This window comes from Girardinichthys multiradiatus, chromosome 7 (assembly GCF_021462225.1).
Source record: "Girardinichthys multiradiatus isolate DD_20200921_A chromosome 7, DD_fGirMul_XY1, whole genome shotgun sequence".
NCBI lineage: Eukaryota > Metazoa > Chordata > Actinopteri > Cyprinodontiformes > Goodeidae > Girardinichthys > Girardinichthys multiradiatus.
The window spans coordinates 46,641,034-46,651,635 of record NC_061800.1 but is presented as its reverse complement, the minus strand read 5'-3'; positions in this window follow the sequence as shown (position 1 = coordinate 46,651,635).

Below are 10,602 nucleotides of genomic sequence, written 5' to 3'. Positions count from 1 at the left end.
TTTTTATTCAAACAGTGACGTCATGGGAAGTCTGCTGTTCCCCCGTTTCTGGCTGTGGTGGAAGTAGGTTAATGCGATTTATTTTGAAAGTTCCTTAAAAGTTTGTACTGCCCTTTAATGTTGTAACCTATGGCTGGGGTCCCAAAGAATATTGTCTCCTCTTGGAGATCATCAAGATGTTTTTGGGTAAATGTGAGACGAGTCTTTTGTGGTATTTGTGGTTAGCAGTGGTTGTGGCCTTTGAACTCATGTTGGTGAATCATGAACTCTGATCTTAACTGAAAAGTGATTGCAGAGCTTTAGATGGTGGTCTACGTTGCTTTGTAAGTTACTGGATGAGTTTGGGATGTTCTCTTGGAGTAATTTTGTTCGTAAGCCTTGTAATCCTGGGAAGGTTCTCCATTGTTCTGTTTTCTCAATTTCTGCATAATGGTTCTCTTGTGGTTCTTTGAATTTCCAAAGCTTTAGAAATGTCTTTGTATCCCTTTTCCAGAATGATTCACTGTATGTTAATGCATCTCTTTTTTAATTTCTTTAGACTGGGGTACAGGTTACTTAGGTACAACTAGGTGTAAATTCCCTGAAGAATTAAAGAAAGCAGTTTGAAAAAAAAATGTTATGATGTGAAATGTATTTATTTTCTTAGATCTGAATCTTAGTTTTCTCAGACCTTTCTGTGGGGAGTTATACCAGATTCTGCTGGGCTTTCTCCAGTAAGTCCAAAAACATGCAGTGTAGGTCAGTTCAAATTGATCTTAGAGTTTATGTGCTGAAGACAGATGAGGTTCAGGTGTGCGTTATAAAAAGTTAAATTCACTGTTGTTAATTAATAAATGATGAGACCTAGTCCAGGTACTATTGTCACATTTTTTATTCAATCTTAATTTGCTTATGGTGATAAATATTTGTTATAAGCTGAGATGAAGTTTGACCTCTCTGCATTTTCTCAGGCAGCAGACTGAGAGGGTTTTGGGTGAGGTTTGCACTATGAATAATCAATGTTGACCCAAAGTGACCGGTGCAAAAAACAGGGCAGAACAATAGCAAACGAAACTGCGTAAAGTTTATGTTCCTGTTTTCTTCCCGAGTTAAAGAGTGTGTGAGGCCGTCCGCTGGGTGTGTGCACATCTTAAAGTTGGGAAACGGGGTTGGGGGGGCTGAACACCCAATCTCTGGAGAATGCAGGAAACTGAGGAGGGAAGGAAGGAAATGGTCGCAGATTTTTGTGGGATTGCAAAAGCAAGACCGTGTTGGTTCACGAGACTCGGCTTCGACGTGTTTTTACTTTCAAGACAGCGGAAACAAACCCAGCATTGTTAATGCTGGCTGATGATATCAATCATAAGAATAAAGACAGGGAAAGACAAGACTGAGGAAGAACATTTTAATGGTTACTTTCTGGACAGGCACTTTGTCAGATGGGTGGAGAAGAAGACATCACCAATAAATAGGTTGTTTTTTTAAGAGTTCAACATAAATAAACTTCACGAAGGAAAAATCAGAGGTCAAGAAAAAAGGGAAACAAGTAACTGAGAAACATATTAATCCTTAGTGCATGATATGCTGAATAATCCATTAACTCACTGTTTAATGTAAAAGAACTGTGACTGGAGCGTCCCAATCTGAAGGAGAAAAAGAAGGAAGCTGTTTTCTGCAGCTTCTAAAGAACACAACCAGCTCTTATCAGAAAGGCCACCTTCATGCTTTCAGCTCTTTTCACTCATTTACGAACCTCTGGGAAGGAAAAAGAAAAACAGTTCAGCCCCAACATCCCTAAAGTCTGCAAAATTAATTTCCTAGAAACAGTATGAATGTGTGAATCCACACCCATGTTTCTCCCTCATTTAATCAGCATGTTGAGCTAAATCTTTGGAGGTGTCAGCAGGCAGACTTTATGTTCGCCGAAGTCAGACAACATTTTTCTTTCCATGTTTCCAGAACAGGACTGGGCCAAGTAAATGGTCGCTGGGTGTGACAATGTTTTGCACGATAAAATATTCACAAATAAAGAAATAAATTCATGAAAGAGCTTAATAATCACTAAAAGGACTCCAACATTGCAGCTTGGCAAAGGATTTTCACAACAGTTTCCATACGCATCTTTGCAAGATTATTTTTCCTTTTCTTACTGTATGTTACAGCCACAAACTTCAGAGAATGTTCTTTGGATTTCATTTAGAAGAACCAACTCAAAGTAGTTAAAAATGACAAAAGGGATTTATGGTTTTCAAAATGTTTAAAGCTTGAGAAGGCTTTAAACAGGGGGAGAAGATAGTGCAAGTTTTGTTTGCTTATTTTAAACATGTCAGAGAAAATAAATTCATAATAGATGGAAAAGCAGTTATGAATCTTCCCCCAGTGATTTTCAGTCAGAACTGAATGATAAGGTGTGCTATTTATATATATTATATATATTTTTCTTACACACAGCGTGGCTGAAAATCACCACTTGGCCCTTAAACACATCTTATTTTAACATTACTGTAGTACTTTTACATACTATCCCACATTATGTTCCAGTTTACACCCAAACATGTATATTTTAGTGTTGAATTGTTCGTTTGAATTCCCCTTGTGTTAAAAGTACATTCCTGGTAATATTTCTCCATGTGTGCTCACCAGGTTGCTGTGTTCAGATCCTACATCCGGGGCAGGTGTTTAGGAGGCGCCGCCCCCACATTTCCTGTTTCTACAGGTTCAGGATGTGATTGATTGCATCACTGGGTAATAGCCAAATGGAGAATTTTCTTTTTATAGTGTTATTTATTTGTTTTTAAGTGACCTTTATAACTGCACTGTGTTGTAACTTGCAAACCATTTAGTTGTGCAGGTGAGTTTGTAAATTAGATCAATAATATTGTGTTTTGTTAAGATTGTTTGGCTTCATCTATTTTCCAATGCTGCCGGCTGATGAGGTTCATTCCTGTATAAAACCACTAAGATTTTCCCAACCGGGGCTTAAGATGAAAAATTGTGAGAGACGGGGAAATGCCTCCTTTTTCACATTAACAACATTGAAAGAAAATGAAGCGGCTTTTAAATAAAATCCTGATCCTGATTACTGATGCTGTCTTCCTACCACTTTCCGTGATGCTTGTTCTAGATGACACTACCCTACTGGATATGAATGCATTCTTACACACATCAATATAATAGACCAAATCGCTCTAACTGGCACAAATGGTCTGGAAAAATGGTTTAATTCCTCATCAGTACGTTAATGTTTTGAGAAATCTCTTTAAATCATTTTTTAACCAAATAACTTTCCCGGACATGAAGATCATTTATAGAAATAAGTTTATTTTATTTACGTTATACTTTCGGCTGGCCTGGGAACGCCTCGGTGTCCCCCCGGAAGAGCTGGAGGAAGTGTCTGGGGAGAGGGAAGTCTGGGCATCCCTGCTTAGACTGCTGCCCCCGCGACCCGGCCCCGGATAAGCGGAAGACGACGAGTACGAGTACGAGTACGTTATACTAACTTAATCCAGGTGATGTGTTGAGAAGACTGCCTAAACCCTGGATTTCTAGGGGCCAATTAGCTTTATTTCTAATATTTTGTCAAACTCACAGCTCGGATGCACACTTTCTAAAATGTTAACCACTGATGGTCCAACCCGCCTTGTGATGAGCCGCACCAACCCTTGATGAAGGTCAAAAACAGCACCTCCTATATTTCCTGACATTAAAGCAACACTTAAAATAAATAAATTATCTTAAATTGTGGCAACATTGCTTTTAACATAAGTCTATTTATTTAGAACGTTAAAATATGTTGGATGTGTATAAAATCACACTTATTGGGACACCTAAAAGTTCCTTTAAAATACTTAAAAACTTGAGGATTTCTAATTTATGCTTTACTGTTTTAAGTTTATCCAATATTCAAACATATTTCTGTTTGTCACTCTTAAAAATGGGAAAGACAAGAAAGCAGAGCATTTGAGTTAGCCAGAAGTCTGTTGATCTTCCTCAGTCAGGAAATGGTTTCAGGAAAGCAGCTACTGGCCTTAACTGGATGAAGACCCAATCTTACCTGACGACAACCACAGCGAGGAGGACTTTAAAAGTAAATCCTTCACTTCAGTAAAGAGGAGGATCTGGGGTTCATCGGACCTCCAGGATAACAGTATCTCCATGACAACTGGTTGGTTGTCAGGCATGTCAGGAAAAAGTATTGTAGATTAAATGTAGATGACATGGTTCCAGCGTAGCTGCAAAATATTTTCCAGTTTCATAGTTTCAGGTGAGATTCAGCTATTAAAATTGGTTATTTTCCTGTGCGTTCACTACGTATTTCAGTGAAAGTCTGCTGACTCTCCACAAGCTGGTAAAGTTGGAAAAAAAGGCTTTTCGAGTTCAAGGATTTAATCTCTCAACAGAGACTTTTCTCTACATCTCTGGCTCTTCATCAAAGTGCAGCGGGTCCAGCTTTCCGAACGGAGCTCCATGAAATGAAATCCAGATGTTAGAGCAGAAAACTCAACAGAAAACAGAAGGGAAATGCATGTGCGTGCATCACTTTAACCTTATGGGAAATACCAGATAACAACTAGCAGACAAGAGCTACGTAAGAGGAATGTTTGTGTTTGTTTCTGGTAAAGAGAAGTTTTTTTTCAAGCTCAGCTGAAGGAGGAAAAGAAATGTTGTGAAACAGGGAACAGCCTCAACATTGCTGCCTTTAGAAGTAAAAATCATAGCAAAGCAGTTTCTAAAAATGCAAAGTGAACTGTATAAAATGAACTGTCAGCACCTGAAACATTGGCAGTCACACTGAACCTGCCTCGCAGGTTACCAGGACAACCAATGACCTGCTCACATGTGTTAGCTGCACCCTTACCATGCTTCTTCCTTTGAGACCACAGCAGCAGAGAGGCCATTAAAAACTCAACAATAAGCATCTGGTGGAAAATTCAGGAGAAGAGACTGACCGCATCAGAGCAGATTCAGCTGCTGCTACATGGTTATCCATCCATTGTCCATACCCGCTATTCCTTGAAAGGATCGCGGGGGGGGGCAGGTGTCTGTCTCCAGGAGTAATTGGTCGGGATACCCTGGACAGGTTGCATGTCCATCACAGGGCAACACAGCCACACACAGGACAAACAACCTTGCATAAACACACTCAGAACTAAGGGGCAGTTAGGGTAACCAGTTAATCTAGCTGTCATGTTTTTGGACTGTGGTAGGAAGCCGGAGTACCTGGAGAGAACCCACTTATGCATGGAGAGAACATTCAAACTCCATGCAGAAAAACCCCAGGCCAGAATTTGGACCCAGGACCTTCTCACTGCAAGGCAACATTGCCACCAACTGCGCCATGATGCACCCCACCCATGTTGGTTTTTGATTTATTTCATTAATTGATCTGTGAACATCAGCATATGTTTCATACTGGCAGAACACACACAAAGCAAAAACTACAGTAAAACATAGTGTTTTCTAACCTCAGAAACAAAACGCTGCAGTCACCTTGGTGGTCTGGCTGTTAACTCTACTAAAGCTATCTGTTGTACTCTCAGCTTTGAGTTTTTCCTTCGCTTGATTTCACTTGTTGCATAATCCTGTGGCAAAAAGTATTTCCAGTGGAAAACCTCCATGGACCTCACTACTCCTTGGAGAAAAGGTGCTCTCTACTTCTTTTTGCTGTCACCTCTAAGCAGGTGCACATCCATCTGCTGTTGAAAAGCACTTTTCTCAGAGCACTTTTCTCAGAGAAAACAAACTGTTAGACGATTATCATGAGAGATTTTCAGACAGTGCTGCTACATCATCAATTATGTATTGAAGAGGTTCTTCATGGCAATTTCTCAGCTTTTTCTCAGAGAAGTGTGTTTGGAAATCACTTATCTGCAGTCGAAGATATGGAAATACAGATTAAAGTTTAATGTTTCAAATTTCAAAATTTGCAGGTTTTTCTGTCTCTAAAGGATGTTGAAATTGAGTCTTCAGTAGTGGCAGACGAATAGCTTGTGACAAAATTGTTCACCGGGGACACCATAAATCTTTTTGTTTTTTATGTCCTTTTATTGTGACCAAGCTAAATGTCCCATCATACAAGTGAGTTCAAATCCAGAGGGCTGCTGCAAGACAGGTCTGGTGATTCCACAAGAAATCTGTGTTGGCAGGAAAAAAGAGCCAAAGGCCAGCGAAAATGCTCAGCTTGAAGTTTACTCGCGCTCAGATTGAATTTTCTTCTTTTTGTCCTTTTCTCTCAAGCTCCCTGCTGTGTGGAGCTAAAAGAGCTATAGTTCAGACACAGGGGGTAGGGGGTGGAAATGTCAAGAATAGGAAGTGTTTCTGAGAGGCCGCGGCCAGGGATGACAACCTGAGGTTGCAAAATTTTCTCCAGTGCTCTTAAAAAAAATCAACTCCAGTTTTTTTTCTTTTTTTTACTTTATGTTTATCCTGAAAGTGATGGAGATATGTTAAGATTCAACCAGGGCTGGAAATATTTATATTTCATCTGAAAGTTGCACATTAACCTTTTTCTATGTGTTTATTTAGACCAGTTTCTTAAGATGTGACTGAATGAGCTCACTGGAAGTCAGACAGTTTTACAACAATTGGCTAACAGCAGAGTTGCATCAGAACAAGTATTTCCACACCAAGTGTTTCACCGATATTACGAGACATTCATTATGAAACACAGTCCAGCCAGAGCAAAGCCACAAATCAACTAATTCATTACATGTGCAGTTTGCTCAAGATGCTGGCTGCCAACAGAGGAGTGTTAACAACCAACTTCCATATTCATATAAAGTTGAGTGGAAGGAAAAAAGGAGCACAACCAACATGGATGGCCACAGCCATGTGAATGAAGCCCATTCAGGATTTTGGGGGAGATTCACAACTTCAAGTATCCTGAAGATGGGCAAAAACTGTCGCAGTCCTCATGTTAAGTCACTCCTGAACCAGCAACAAAATCAGAAGCATCTTACCTGGTATAAGGAGAAATAGATGACAGTAAAAGAGAAACTGGAGGTGGTCTGGAGGAAGAGTGGAGAGGCACAGAATTCAAGCTGAGATCCAGAGTGAAGTTTCCACATTCACTGATGATTTGGGGAGCCATGACATCTGCCAGTGTTGGACCATTGTATTTTATTAGGTCTACCAGGACGTTTTGGACCGCTTCATGATTTCCCATTCTGTCAAGCTTTATGGAAAAGCTAATTTATGTTTCCAGCAGGACCTGGTGCCTGTCCACACTGCCAAAAGCACCAATAGCTGCCTTGATCAACATGTTGTCACCAGCAAACTGACTGGACCTAAACACCACAGAAAATCTATGGGCTGTTGTTGAGTGGATGATGAGAGACACCAGAACCAACAGTGCAGATGAGCTGGAGGCTGCTATTAAAGCAACCTGGGCTTCCTGAATACCTCAGTAGAACCACAGGCTGATCTCATCCATGCCACTCTGCACTAATGCAGTAATTCATGCTAAAGGAGCTTTGACCAAGTGCTGAGGGCAGATACTCCCATGGACATTATGTTCAGCAGGACCATATTTCGGTCCTTTTTTCCTGGTCTGATGTATTTTAATTTTCTGAGAAACTGAACTTTGGGTTTTCATTACCTGTGAGCTAGAATAATTAAAGAAACAGAATCACCTAAAACATTTCTCTCTCTGCAATAGAGTTTCAGTTGCTGACATGACTTTCTGAAATGGATGTACATTTAAATGATATAATCTGCTCTTGTAGTATATTTCAGTAGGTTGGAATATACAGGTCCTTCTCAAAATATTAGCATATTGAGATAAAGTTCATTATTTTCCATAATGTCATGATGAAAATTTAACATTCATATATTTTTAGATTCATTGCACACTAACTGAAATATTTCAGGTCTTTTATTGTCTTAATACAGATGATTGTGGCATACAGCTCATGAAAACCCAAAATTCCTATCTCACAGAATTAGCATATTTCATCCGACCAATAAAAGAAAAGTGTTTTTAATACAAAAAACGTCAACCTTCAAATAATCATGTACAGTTATGCACTCAATACTTGGTTGGGAATCCTTTGGCAGAAATGACTGCTTCAATGCGGCGTGGCATGGAGGCAATCAGCCTGTGGCACTGCTGAGGTCTTATGGAGGCCCAGGATGCTTCGATAGCGGCCTTTAGCTCATCCAGAGTGTTGGGTCTTGAGTCTCTCAACGTTCTCTTCACAATATCCCACAGATTCTCTATGGGGTTCAGGTCAGGAGAGTTGGCAGGCCAATTGAGCACAGTGATACCATGGTCAGTAAACCATTTACCAGTGGTTTTGGCACTGTGAGCAGGTGCCAGGTCGTGCTGAAAAATGAAATCTTCATCTCCATAAAGCTTTTCAGCAGATGGAAGCATGAAGTGCTCCAAAATCTCCTGATAGCTAGCTGCATTGACCCTGCCCTTGATAAAACACAGTGGACCAACACCAGCAGCTGACACGGCACCCCAGACCATCACTGACTGTGGGTACTTGACACTGGACTTCTGGCATTTTGGCATTTCCTTCTCCCCAGTCTTCCTCCAGACTCTGGCACCTTGATTTCCGAATGACATGCAGAATTTGCTTTCATCCGAAAAAAGTACTTTGGACCACTGAGCAACAGTCCAGTGCTGCTTCTCTGTAGCCCAGGTCAGGCGCTTCTGCCGCTGTTTCTGGTTCAAAAGTGGCTTGACCTGGGGAATGCGGCACCTGTAGCCCATTTCCTGCACATGCCTGTGCACAGTGGCTCTGGATGTTTCTACTCCAGACTCAGTCCACTGATTCCGCAGGTCCCCCAAGGTCTGGAATCGGCCCTTCTCCACAATCTTCCTCAGGGTCCGGTCACCTCTTCTCGTTGTGCAGCATTTTCTGCCACACTTTTTCCTTCCCACAGACTTCCCACTGAGGTGCCTTGATACAGCACTCTGGGAACAGCCTATTCGTTCAGAAATTTCTTTCTGTGTCTTACCCTCTTGCTTGAGGGTGTCAATAGTGGCCTTCTGGACAGCAGTCAGGTCGGCAGTCTTACCCATGATTGGGGTTTTGAGTGATGAACCAGGCTGGGAGTTTTAAAGGCCTCAGGAATCTTTTGCAGGTGTTTAGAGTTAACTCATTGATTCAGATGATTAGGTTCATAGCTCGTTTAGAGACCCTTTTAATGATATGCTAATTTTGTGAGATAGGAATTTTGGGTTTTCATGAGCTGTATGCCAAAATCATCCGTATTAAGACAATAAAAGACCTGAAATATTTCAGTTAGTGTGCAATGAATCTAAAACATATGAATGTTAAATTTTCATCATCACATTATGGAAAATAATGAACTTTATCACAATATGCTAATATTATGAGAAGGACCTGTACAGAGAGAGGGATCAACTACATTATGGTAAGGCAGATTTTTCCAAAGTTTTAAAGGTACTTATGTCCTGTGAAAAACAACAGAACAGCCTGATTTATGTCATGATTTGTGAGTTTTCCAGCATCAGAATAAGATAAAACAGACTATGACTCTTCAAGAACTCAGCATTAATAACAATGCTGCAATGGTACAGCTTGGGAAGGTGAGCTTTAACATGAAGGCCCGTAAATCTGCCTTGTTCTCTAATAAACAGTTAGATGCCTGCTGAGATCATTTCCATTACCTGAACTCACAACTTTTAGCATTAGTCGGCATTATAAACTGAATGGTCTGCTACACAAAGGGTCAACAAGAGGTCATCCAACCATTTATTCTTATCTCATCAACCACATGGCCATGCTGCTATAGATAGCCTCATCCTCTAGACCTCCAAGTGGAACCCTTAACACCATTATTCGACTCAATTAAACTGACATTTGAAACTATGCCCCAGTCTTGTATTATCTCATTTTGAGCCATGGCTGCACGTACACGCAATCGTGGGTCTGCTGCCTCTGATTTGCAATTTAAGCCAGTCTCCATAGCTGGGAGGAAGGATTTATTCCCATTATTTTCAAAGTCAAACACAGCCTGTCTGCTTATTGTTTTGCAGATAAACCAGAGCTGGCTTGCCTTCAAAACACCGTTCAGGGTTTGAGGAATTTTATTTATGCTTTCATCATTTTCCCCAATCGTTAAGCAGATGTGTGCAGAGCTCGCATCACAGAACCAAGCCCAGTTAATGCAAGGTAATAAGAACTGGAGTTCTGACCCTTATCTGAGACCGTGCAGGTGTCAGGCCACAAACATGGCAACTCAAACACTTTATCCCAGCATGCAGCCTGTTTCCTCTTATTTATACAGCTGAAGCCCTTGTCGCTTTGGCTGAAAGGCATTAGTGATGTTGTTGCATCACCAAACAGATGAGGGACCTTTGCGGCCGCATCGCCGTGAGAAAGTCAAGTAGAATAAACATACTCGTCCTTGATGTTACTCTTATTCTATCGCAACTCTCATTTTTTCTAGATTGTGCTTCACATTCAGCTGCTGATGCTCACAGGTATCACATTTCTGCAGCATCCGCTCACAGAGTTGCTGAAATTATTCAGTTGATGCATCACATTTATCTACAAAACTGGAAGTCCAGCTGCCCTCTGGTGTTTTATGCACCCAGACTGTGCCCTTTTTTCTATGACAGGAAGGTGTTGAACTGTATGGAGGCCC